At 38.7% G+C, this 13129-nt stretch overlaps 1 protein-coding gene across 1 annotated transcript in view; it reads right to left on the reverse strand.

Moving 5' to 3' along the window:
- Positions 1-13129, reverse strand: part of MICAL3 (microtubule associated monooxygenase, calponin and LIM domain containing 3) — a 164971-nt gene that overhangs the window by 57154 nt on the left and 94688 nt on the right. The gene's annotated exons all lie outside the window — the stretch shown is intronic.

Genomic DNA, 13129 nt, shown 5'->3' on the forward strand with positions numbered 1-13129 from the left:
TAAATACCAGCAAGACAGTCTCACAACAGATTAGTGGCAGTGCCAGAAACAGGATCCAGAATGCCCAACTCCAACCTCTTCACTCTCAACTTCACTTTAAGTCAAGACAAAACACTTTGAAGTAGGAAAGGGACTAAAATATGTTGGATTTTAAGCATAATGATTACATGATTTACATGAGCAGGTTAAGCAACAGCACCTCCTATGGGATGCTCGCTGCACTCAGCACAGTGTGTACAAAAAAAAAGAAATCTTAGTACCGAGGCCTGTTGTTGGATGGTGCACATATTGAAACAGTAAGTCAACTAAGACATTCCATTTAAATAAGTGCAAATGATTTCTTCTGAGACATAGCCAGAAATCGTTTCCTTAATTCCTCTCCACAATTAGTATCTAGCCACTGTTAACAATTTTTGTACTGCACAGTAAGAGATATATAAAACATGTTAGATGGCAACTCTAAACTAACCTGCAGAAGCACGTTAAATGGAACGGATTTTTTAAGGGTTAGGAAGAAATGTAAGGTTTTAAATCTAGATTCATCCACCCTTTATTCTCTCTTTTAAGAAATGTCTCCAGGAAACCACTGGAAAGAGCCCAGCAGGTCTGGTGAATTCTTGTCACTGCTTGTTCACACAGCCTCACATCACATACTGCAGAACTGCACACATCCTGGCAGGATCCCCTGAATTTTGACAAGTACATCCTCAAAGCCAAAAGGGGTAATATAACACCTGCTCAAATAGAAACAAGAATGCATTTATTCAAACGTAAATACTTAATAGTCATCAAATGTTAATGTTATTTTGATATAATGCCTCAACTTTCTCTCTTACTATCCTAGAGTATTCCCAAGCCCTCAGGGAGCCTGAATTACTCAGCTGTATTGAGAAGCCATCAAACCTTAAATTTTCTGAAATGTGTGTTTCCAGTTTGATCCATAACACGTTCTGCTAAATATAAAAGCCCTGAATTCAAAGAGGACAGCATGATAAGAAAAACAAAGTCTATTCAAAAGCAAGATATCCAGAGTGTCCGTGCACAGGATTCAAATGAGCTCAAACCTGAAGATAGCCCCACTGAAATTCTTCTGTAATGCACACATATCAATTGTAACAATAAATAGTAACTAACTAAGCTTTCTAGAAGATATGCTCTACTGAGTTAAAGCTCTTGGATTTTGATATGGGAATTGTACGTATGCAAACTGTCTTATGCAGGTTGGACTTGGATCAATACAACTGTCCTTAAACTGACATTTAAAATCTAGGGAACTAAGGAGCAGACACAGAGCAGAAGAGCAGCTTTTTCTAGCCTACCAGAAAAAAAAGGGTTTTGCCACTGAGCAACCAACATGCTTGAGACCAGTACTACCATGTCAAAGCTCAGTGCTCAAACTGTCAGTCAAGCAATTCTTCCTAGCAATCAGAGAACAAAACAGACAAATGGGGAGATGAAGCTGTACAGACAGAAAGGTGTTTTGTCTAAATATCCTCTGATGCAGAAGTACCCAGCAGAGAGTTATTAAAGAACCCGCACTACTTCCAGTGCTGACCAGAAAGTTTTATAGCATTACTTGATTCAATAGCACACAGCACATGAAATAAAAATCAGTCAGATTCCTGTCGATATCCACTGGTTCCCTAAGCAATGGGGGGCAGAGGAGGCTCCCAAGATCCCCCAAACCATTATAATGTGTATGGGAATAACTGACAGCTAAAATATTCAAGGGATTCTGAAACAGATACTCCAGAAAAAAACATATGAAGATGTAAGTCCTCCTCCACGCATTCCACAACCTCCAGCTAGAATTAAGTTCTTCGTATCTCAGATACTGCCAGTAAATGTGGAAGCCCCTTCTTCTTCATAATTATGAAAGTGAATTGGACTGACTACTGAATGACTTTAGTAACTTACATGTTTATCTTATGGATGTTGCAATGTTTTCTCCATCCCCACACTATTTTGGTTAAAATACACCTTTAGAATTGCCAAAACAGACACTGACAAAACATTGCTTCCTACAACATCAGCCTAGAAACAGCTGTCAATTTGATTGATCTGACCTTTCTTTGTTTTTAGTGGAAGCAATCAGAAGTGAATATAATTAACCAGTTTTATTTCAAGGTCATCTGTAATTTATATTTGTGTCTTGAAAGCAAATCAAAATTCATCTGCAACTTATACTATAAAGTTATGTTTGAGAAATAGATGGTGTTTTTCATATATGGATGTGTGAAGTAGTAGTATTATGTAATGAAAGTTTAAAGCTCAGTATATGGCTTAACAATACAGAAAAGCTGTCTTCCTTACAGCAAAGGTTTAGAATAATCCAGGAATATAGCTATTTTTGACTCCTAGAAAGAGACAAGTGTTGTAGCTGGTGGGTGGAGAAAAGAAACAGGAGAAAGAAGGTATTAGGTCACCTAATCCAAGCCCCGGGGAACACTGCTAAACTTGATTCTCCTTACTGCACCTTTTCTGGCAGAAAACCTTAACATTTGTGGAGATTTCACTTTTACTGCTGCTCAAACAGGTTTCCAGTACTAGAGGTATAAAATGCCTACATCAATTTATATTAAGTCTGTTCATTATTGGTGTGTCTATTACTGAGGAATATTGGTAAGTCAGTAACATATTGCCTATCATTTTCCATTTTATTGGTATCATATAAGATGTCTGAGCTCTCTCCAGTATTTTGATCAGCTCTAGCATATGTTGCCTGGCCTTGTTTCCATTTCCTGAAAGAAGCTGAGTGTGGGAAGGCTGAAGAGCACTAAAGGATAATCTGGCTAAAGATAACATTACTTTGCAGGTGTAAATTTTGTCCTGGAAGCTATTAAAGATATGTTACCTCAAAGAACCACCTGGGATGAGGCACATCCAGGGACTGGCGGGGAGAAAAAGGAAAGGCAAGAAAGGCCACACTATATTTTAAAATCACCATGACCTTGACTCATGAGGTTTTACCCTTCTGTAAGTGAAGTACTCTCTCTGTTTTAAGTAACTTGGAAATTAACATTTAAGAGTGATTGTCCAGTTATAATCCAGAGTAACCCCTTTTATGTTGTTAGACAGAAAGCCTCTGCTATCTTCTTTACTACATAAGACTTCATGTAGTTTATTCATTGTGGCATGTATTTCTTGCCACTTATACGTAGCAGCTCTCCGGAACCTCTCATTTCACTGGGAGGGATCAGACATGTGATTCCCACTGTGCAAATAACACAAAGCTGAACCAAGGACATTTCCATCTAAAAGTAGTAGTGCAATCTATCAATATAAATATTGCCTACTTTTTACAGAAACTGGTACTTCACATAGTGGATGATGTTTTGATCATTAAAGAACAACCAATCAGGAACTAGAAATTTTATCATACATAATAAAAAAAGTGTGGAATATCAAATGTTTTCAGTTTCCTGTTCAAACTGTGATCAGATTCAAAACATAGTTTTCAAACGGATATCTTCTTTCAACTACTGAGCTAATAACCACTCTCTCTTCTGTTCCAATGTACTACAGATTTCCATAATTACTGGATCTTAGAATATATTTAGATACTAACCATGTCCTTACTTAATTTTTATCATTTGTGTCAAGATTATGAAGTGCTGCAAATGCAACAGGCTGAAATCTGAGGCTGGCAGTTACAGGAAAATATCTGGGGAATGCTTGCCCTAAGTATATGGAGCTCCATATACTCCAAAAAGCATCGACATCTGCTGCCTCATTCTGTTGCGTACTTTTCTATTATCTACATTTATCCCACATGCTCTTGCATAACTTATAAAGCAACTGAATATTCCAAGCAATCCAGAGCTTCACACCTTAGTGGGAGTTTTTCTGAAACTAAGAAAATTCTTGTATATAGGTACATCGCTAGGTATATTCAAAATCTGCCCCACTGCTGAAAAGAAAGCTTCCAAAAGGCACATTAGTGATTAAAGATAACTTACGCATCAGTTCTGATGTTTTAAACCACTGAGTTACCCAACCCTGAAAGTATTTGAAACATCTCTTGGGTAAAAAAGTCCTATTTTTAAACACTTCTACCCGCAAGCCATCAGATAAACTTCTATAACAGCAGAAAGGACAGTTATGAAATTTTCCTAAAAAAGAAAACACAGCCTTCTGGGATGACAGCAAACATGAGAAATGTCAGACTAAACATACATTTTTGAGAGAAGATGTAAGGAACTAAACAGAGCATAGAAGTGCCATCTCATCCTTAAAGAGCATCTGCCCAGTTTTGTTTGGAAAGCCCAAGCTAAGCTGTACATCACGAGGAGCAGCTCAGCAACCGCTACTCCACATTCCTCCATAAACACACTTCATGGAAGCAGGAGAATAGGTTCAATGTTGACTCTGGTGTATCTATTCCTTCCTCTCAGATTACTTCTATTTGCTTTTTTTTTTAAATGTTTGGTTTTCTCCCCTTGTTTCTCCTTGTATTTTAAGATATATTACCAACTACATACCTTAATATATTATGCTGCTAATCACAAGCAGGTGATAAAACTATCAGTGGCTTGTTTTAATTGGCTTAGAGGTGAACAGATATTTATTAATTCATTTTATTATTTTAAAAGTACCTTACACCTTCTCATTACTGTTACAGAACAACATTAGAGGAAAAGATCTGTATGAAACAGTTACTCTGCTTTCTACCATATCAGATGGAGAAGTGTAATATGTCCAAAATGTGAAACAACTTGTACACAGCCAGCTTTCTACACTACCCTAGCGGTGCATATTGCAAAGGTGATGCTCTATGCCAACGTGCCTCTTGGAAAAACTGCTACCAAAATATATCTGATGAAGCAAGCTGCTTTGGGATGCATAGTGGAAAACATCTTAGTATTCCCAAAAGCTCAAATCTTAGAATGAAGTTTCCAAACCCCTGTAAAAGCTAATTCAGTCCATCTTCAGTGGAAGTCATCTGTTTTTTGAGGAAACAAAACATTCACATTGCCCACAGACTTTTGTGCATTAGTGAATGGCTCAGTACCTCAAGGTTTTGAAATTATTTACATAAGTAATTATGATACCTTGTTTCTAAAAACTGTCTTTAATATATTACTATTTATATAGTAAATTTCAGTCCTTCAATTTCAGTTCTGGGATAAATAGTTGGATGTCAGTTAGCAGCCACATAAGATTTTCTGTGGATAATCTCTTTTTGAGGACGTTAAGTGAGGATTAACTGCAAAAAAGTACACGATACCTCATTTTCTATAAGATGAAGACAATATTTAATCTATTTAGCAAGTTCTACAAGTCCTAGATAATGTTAGAAACCCTCAGAAGTGACAGATGCAATGGAAAGACCAATCTGTGTAATTCAAGATCCCAGGATAACATATTCAGAAAAATCAATGTGTTCTCTTTACAGAACTACAGGCAAAGAAGCACGTACACTTAGCAAGAACATGGCCCGACCCAAATTGTCTACTTTTCTTCCTCATTTTCAGGTCATTTTATTTGCACAACAAAAGTTAAAAAGAATGATATTTGACATAGTGTGTTACTCGGGGCTTTATTCACAGAATAAAGTTTCCTCTAGAGGAAATCATTTTAAGGTAAGTATCTTAGGTTGGAATGGGAGCGAGGAGGAAGGGTGGCAGTGAAGGGAAGAATGCTTGAAAAAGGTTCAGTTTTGTTTCACAAACAGAACTAGAATGCCTTTAACAAAAAGTGCCTTTTGAGTGCCAGGGCCATGGAAGGAAGTTCCCTGGCAGCACCCCTCTCCCATCCAGTGGGGCAGGACACAGAGCTCAACTTTTCCCATAGGCATTAGTAAGAGAACACCAGAAGCCATGAGACTAGAGAAGAACCACAGGCACAGAAACAGAAAGTGTGAGGCATCTGTGTAGACTTCAAGGAGAATGAGGTGAGAGTGCCTGGAAGCTCTCCCATCACACAAATACTTGGTTTCTCCAAGTTTTAGCTGAAAACAATGTCTCCTATACTGGTACAGCAAGGAAGTCTGATCTAACCTCTGATGGGGATGAGCTCAGGAAATGTACCTCCCTTCATCCTTTTTTTTTTTTAAATTCATGAAGCAAACATTTGATTTCTGAAGAGCATATATGTAGCTGCAAAGTTAATAGCTTTCCTGATACAGAACAGTGGAGGATGCTCTAGTGGTGCATCACAATGACATTTCTAGTTCAGAACTTCTAGTTCTGAAGTTTTATACTGAATGCTGATGGTTCCTTCTCAGAACTGAACGCCCATTTTAGCCTCAAAATCAGGACTACTGATCACAGTAAAGAAAAATAAAAGGCAATTTCAAAGGTATAAAGTGATTACCTTCCTCCAAAGAAGGAACTCTTATGTATAACTGAATTGGTTTACGGTTGCAGTTCTGTGAACTACCATTTAAACATAACTACTCTGGCCAAATAAACCCAAAAGAGAAGACATATTGTTCACAATTAGACTTTCCAAAGTCATCTGCTATTACAAGTTTTCAGTTGCCAATGGTGCAGTAGGAAGCATGAGAAGCATGCGAGAAAAGACACAGAATGAGTCCCTAGTGTAGCCTAATCCACTATATCTTTGGGAACAGGAAAATGCAGCTCAAAATTATGACCCAGCTCCATCTGTTTGTCATGGTGAGAACATTACAGAATAGTCTCTTAATGGTCTTGAGGAATGGAGGTCATCTCCTCATGTGTCATTCTCCTGACAGGAGACAACTGTCCAGCTAGAACATAAGACACAGGATTTGGCTACAAGGCTCCGTACTTACTCATTTTCTGCCTTTCCATCACACCAAAACATCCCATCATCACAGCTGCTGCTATACCAACAAAAGGAGCCAAATGCTGCCAAGATGCTTACCTGTCACACCACGTGCAAAGGCTATGCCTCCCTGCTCCCAATCGCTGACTTGCACTCGCCCATGTTCCTCCTCTCCCCTCACATGTGGGTGTCACTGCCTTGCTTACAGAGCGCGACAAAGATCTCTGGCCTGCAACAAGGCACACAACACCACCTCCCAAATGCAGCAAAATCAGTGAAGCCACAACACTGACAGCGCATTTACCCAAAGCCGGCTTTGCCAAAGCAGTAGAATATTTAGTATGGGGGGTCCTTAGCAGGTTTTCTACAGCAGCATGTCATGCCGTCTGTGCAGTGTATGCCCTGCACTCCGAGCAAACCACAACACAACAGCAAAATTTAAAAAAAACACAATACAGAAGAAGCCCGAAAAGCAGTACTTTGCAGTGACAGACGGCACGTGCCACAGAGGTCCCCAAAATGCCTTTTGTATTTGAGTTTGCCAGATCTATTCATTCCACTCTCCCCCAACTCTGTATCCCCCGCAGCATCCCTCACCTGGAACCAGCGGAGGGAGAAGGGGGATGACAAAGAAAAACTCAGAAACCTGAAGTTTGTTTGGAATTTATTCCCTTGAACATTTCACACAGTTGAACAAATAATGTATTGATTTCACAGCAACAGGAAAACCATGTGTTACATAATTCAAAGAGACACACACCCAAAACAAAAACAGGTTAAAAACAACTGCATAAATCAAAATCTTCAAAGAGGCCATACAATGGAGACATGAAGCCTTTCTGAGCACTAATCGTCTCACTTGAACATTATCTGTCACCAAGCTTATTTTATGCACGCCCCCTCCTTTCCTCTGAGGGAAACTATCTCAAAATGGTCATTTCTCGGATTCCACTTTTCAAAAAAACCAGACATTTTAATTCTGCAATTCAAAAAAATCAAACTCCTTCATACAAACTTGATACTATTTTTCTAAGACACGAAAACATTCAATGAAGCTCTTAAAGTGCCCAGAAAAATTCATATCACCCTTCAGAATATACACATACAAACAATAAACAAATATTCCAGTGGCACAAGTCTACAGGTCTGAAAGCTAGAGAGAAAGAAGGAATCGGGAGCCCAGTGACTCCCAAGAAAAAGTGTTCTTAGCAGGATCCAGCCGTGAGCATAACTCAGCACACTGCTATTTTGTATATCCTTCCTCGGTCCCCAAAACTTTTTTCAGGATTTTTCAGTGAAAGTCTATCAGGTCAGCTACATCTCCCCTCTTTAGAACAAATAACCTTTCCATCACGCCTTTGCCTTTCCAAATTTTCTGGGCTTCAAATTGCTGGTCCTTTAGCATTCTCCTTTCCTTTACACCAAAGCCACCCAAATCCTGATAAGAACACTGACAAGGAACATGATGGACTGGGAACAGTCAAGCACTTATCCTAACAGAGATTCCGGGCTTGCTATTAAGCGATGATTCACTGGGCACTGAACCTTGGTCCTAATCGGGCAACCCACACACTCTCCTCAGCTTCCAAAAATACAGGGTCTGGTTCTTAAGTTTATATTTTAAATGTTCCAGCAGAGAGAAATAAATCTTGCATCAGCTCTCTTTGGAGTTGTATGAAATCCCATAAAAGGGTTCAGTATCATGTGCCACGTTCTGCAAAACACACCACCACGGCTCCTCCAAACAGAACAGACAACATTCAAGGCACAGTAGTAGAGGAATTATCTTTCCTCCCAATTTGGTGGTGCATCCTGAAATATGGATGTACTTCTTTTTTTCTTTTTTTTTTTTTTTTGGGGGGGGGAGCAGGATATGGATGTGTTTGTAAATGCATAGTCCAGTGGTTTAAAATGAAGGCACCACAAACAGAACACGATGTCACAGAATTCGTTTGCTACTATCGTCTGTAATTTAATGTTTAAAACAGGCAAATTAAAACAAGAACAAAAATCAAATGTGAATAATAGTGAAAAGAAGTGACCAAGTGGAGGATTTCATGAAGATATGTTTGTTTGCACAAGCAAACAGTATTGCTTCAAGCTGAATAACTTTCACAAGTAAGGTATGTTCAATGTATACAGAACCATAGAGGCAATGTTTATGAACAAGAAGCTTGTTTATGTACAGAAAGTATTCGTACTTCATTAGACACAGAAGTAGAATTGTGTGCAAATAATATTGGATGCGTTCATAAAGATTCATTAAAATTGTACAGACAGTTAAGATCCTTTTGAAAATGTGGCTCAGAGAATTTACTTCAAAGGGCATGCCATTTAGAGGAAGCAGCCACCCTTCTCTCGCTCTCAAAGTCAGCAAAACAACTTCCTCATGTAAGGACCAGCTTTGCTTGCTATAAACAACAGATTACTTGTTTAAGAGTCTACTGTGAAGGGCTTTGCTCAGAACATTGCTCCCTAAAAACACTTAAGGCACATCCATAGGACGATTTTTAACTTTTCATATTGCATACCTATATCATATACACTATATATTTTTGTGATTTTAAAGCAGGAGACCTAGTGCCTCTATTTTGTATTGCATTTTTCAGTTTTGCATACTATGGCTTATATGTGGCTTCTTAAATCTTTCCAGGTCAAGTAACTACTGCAAAGATCTCATGACTTGCCTTTTATTGCTGTACATTTTGAAGTATGAGTTTCCCTAGCAGGTTTTTCCTTTACGAATTCCCTAGTGCCAATAGGGACAGATATGTATTGCTGTGAGAACACAAGCCTGAAGTGGGAAACATCTTACAACAAAATGTCACTGGCTAAAGTCACCCCAAGGAGCATTACCATAAAGCTGATGGGGTAAAGACTGTTCCAAGTCCATCTGTCAGGAAAGAGCTGAAAGTTCAGAAATATGTTCTTACAGACCTTTAGAACAAATAGAAAAACAGCATTTGCATTAAAAGCACATTAAAACCATATAAAGTACTGTAAATAATATTCAAAAAAATTCAAGACACAGCAGTTACAGATTATCAAAGGGAGAGACAGCTGAAAAGCAAAGTTGTTTTTTTTTCTCTTGGCAATAGCAACAATTTTGGCACAAAGGCAAATGCAGAAGATAAGAGAAAAACAGGCAGACAGGGTACAGAGAAAGGTTACAGAATCTACGACAAGCATGCCACAGTTCAGCAAGACCAAAAGCACAGTAACAGCTTTCCTGGACTTCCCATACCCGGAGAGAATGGCATCCACCACCCAAAAGCTTGTTGCCACTTCCCAAACTGAAGGGTTGATCTATATTGCAAGAGCCCAGTTTGACCATAACCTCTCTGGGAATATTCCTTGTAACCACCACATAAGGTCCACACAGGCTCTCTGGCAAACCGGGCAAAACCTTCGCAAGAAGGGTGATTCTAGCTGACTACTAAAAAAACCTCAACTTGCTTATCATAGATTGAGCCCTGCAACTACCATCATTACAATACAAGGGACAGACAAAATACATTAAATGCCAGCTAAGACTGCGGCCACCCAGTGAGGGACTGACATCTTTAGCAAAGTTAACACATGCCAATCAGGTTAGTAACACATCACAAGTGCTTGCTGTGACCAATCTTACCTCAGCTGACCAAACCTTCTGAATGTTATTTTGTGGTTGAATATATTTTAAGCATTAAGCTGACTAAAAAAGAAAAGGCCAGATTTGGTGGCATAGCAAAAGAGGCAGTGAGTGTAGGGGGAGAACCCATGCAATTTACATCCATTTGGGATTCCATGGCAACTAAAAAGCAGGCCTTGCACAAGTCACCATAAAGCTCACTAAGCAAGCACTTTGCTAACTCAGGGCTGAATTTAAATCAGAGGTATAAAATTTACAAACAGTGGGTTTTTTGTCTTGTATATTCTTTAATTGATGTTTCTGCTGTACACCTTCCTTTTGCCTTCTAAGCTATCTTTACATCTCCATTGATGTCAAACCTGCGCATTTTACACTTTTTTTTTTTACTTAATCATTTTAGAGGCAACTTAACACTCCACATCAAGATCTACCTCACTACTGAGGATTGGCTCAGACCTCAGGGTCTGAAATTGCTATTGCCAAATTTCATTGGGTGGCACTTGCCTTAAGGGAGGTCAAACATTTTCAGATGTATGACCTGTATTAGATGAGTCTACCAGATGGGTGGAACCTTGCAAACAGAGCTCTGCCCCATCTCCATTTCAGACAGGTTTTTGCTCGAGATATTTGTCTACTTTACAATGAAAGCAGAATGTCTATAGTCTCTTAAACAGACGATTTAATAAATTGCAAGAAAACATATACACAGTTCAAAGTCAGAAGTTATACTGAGATGTAATTTTATAGACTCCTTTTGATTATTCAGGAATAATATCCTATTCTTCCACTATATTATCAGGTTTAGTAATTCAGAAGGGTTTGTTTTGTTTTTTTTCAAACCATATGTAACTGTAAACACATCACAGGTTTCCTGACCTACCTACCCAGCAAGACCAGGAGCTAAAGGTAGGTACCTACAGGACATGGCTGTTACACGAACAGAGAACTGACCTGCCTTTAATGACACTGCGGCTTGCTTTTAAAGTACATTGCATTTAGCCTCCTCCCGCTTCTTAACCATTGTTAAGCCAGTAGTTCTAAGATACACTTGGAACCTGCTTCACAAAGAAAACAAAATCTCAGCCACTAATGGCATTTTTCTAGCAGAAAGGGGGAGAACGACAGAGGCACTGCTCACTCTTCTACCATTAAATGTATTTCTGTCATGCACACACAAGAATGCACCACAATACACTGCCTTAAAGACGACCCAGCTTGACCCAGCCAAGCTGAGTATGTTCTAATATACTCTGGGTACTACAAGAGGCAAAGCTTTAAAAAATCCAAAAGCTTTAAAAATGATGCTAGTTATACACTGCTTTAGAAAAGCAGAAAGCAAACAGAAGGAGCCCTAGATTTCAAGTTTTGCCATTTGATAAAATGGTGTCTGTTCTGCTTTACTCCTCTGGAAATACTACAGTTCTGCTACAGGACTGTGCCACCACTACATAAGGAGAGAGGAAACATCTGATTTATAGATGATTTATATCTGATTTATAGAAATCTATAGCAAACTATTGCTTGCCCTACTTAGTGTTCACTTAGATGCTATTTACTGAATGCTCATTTATAAAAGTGAGTAATTAAATTTGATCAGTTGGAAGGACTAAATCAGAGAAAGGAGACTTTCTGCCAGCAATTGCTTTGATAAACTAATTGATATATATAGCTAAACTCTCCTTCTTCCACTTCTCACCACCAATAGCTTCACTCTATAAACCACCTTATTCTCACATCAGATGCCCTATGCTCCAAGAAATATTTTTTCCATTCATCTTAAAGAATATGCTCCAGTTAAAAAAAAAAAATCTCTTCACTTTTGGAGAAAGCAATTTTAAATCTATCCAGTTGCACAAAAAATGCTGTAGTTATCCCATCTGTCCACAGCATTTTGCAAACATCATTCTTCCATTCCTTTTCCCTTTCCTCCATTTTGCGACATGGAAATTCCACACAAACAAAAGAGGAAACCCTGAAAGTAATTACACTTCAAGAATCAACTGCACACACTAAGAGTAAATTTCTTTTGGACTGCACTCAATCTTAGAAACAATCTTAGAAACACTTGTGAGAATGATACATAAAGTCAAACAAAAGCATGATTTTTATTTGCCTGCATGTTGTTAAGGTCTTTTCTCAACTAGCACTGTGAAAACATTCTATTCTCAAAGTGTTGCTCTAAGTATGTTCTCTCTCTAAAAGCAGCTGATTTAGTTTATCTATAGTGTTCTGAAACAAATATTATGAATCAAATCTCTTTCTGACATCACTAAATGAGCACTTAGGGGCTGGGCAAACGAGCATTTGTAGCACAGACACTTCTCCCGTGTTAGAAGGAATTAGCATTTCAAGTTAAAAGGCGAAACTAGTTCACAGTAAGACACACACATTCACCACCCCATTCCCAAAGCCATGGCTAGGAGCAGCACAGATTCTGGCAGTGAGGGAAGAGCACCATGACCTGCCAGCACCATGAAATTCAAGGGGTTTAAGGAATCCGATCCCATTACCTGTCAGAGACACCCAGAATTCCAAAGGAGACACAATCCAGAGATAATGGGATCTTTCCCATTCAAGTACCAGATTAATGAAGAGAAGCTTGGGAGAACAAGGAACCACACCCAGAATTCAGGCAAACACAGAAATCCAGTTTGAGAATTATTCCAGTGCATCAGAAGAACTTTCAACTTCATTAACACTGAGCTGCATACATTACAGATCACTTTATCTGGGCCCACTCAGAGGAGA

This window comes from Calonectris borealis, chromosome 1, assembly GCF_964195595.1.
Source record: "Calonectris borealis chromosome 1, bCalBor7.hap1.2, whole genome shotgun sequence".
NCBI lineage: Eukaryota > Metazoa > Chordata > Aves > Procellariiformes > Procellariidae > Calonectris > Calonectris borealis.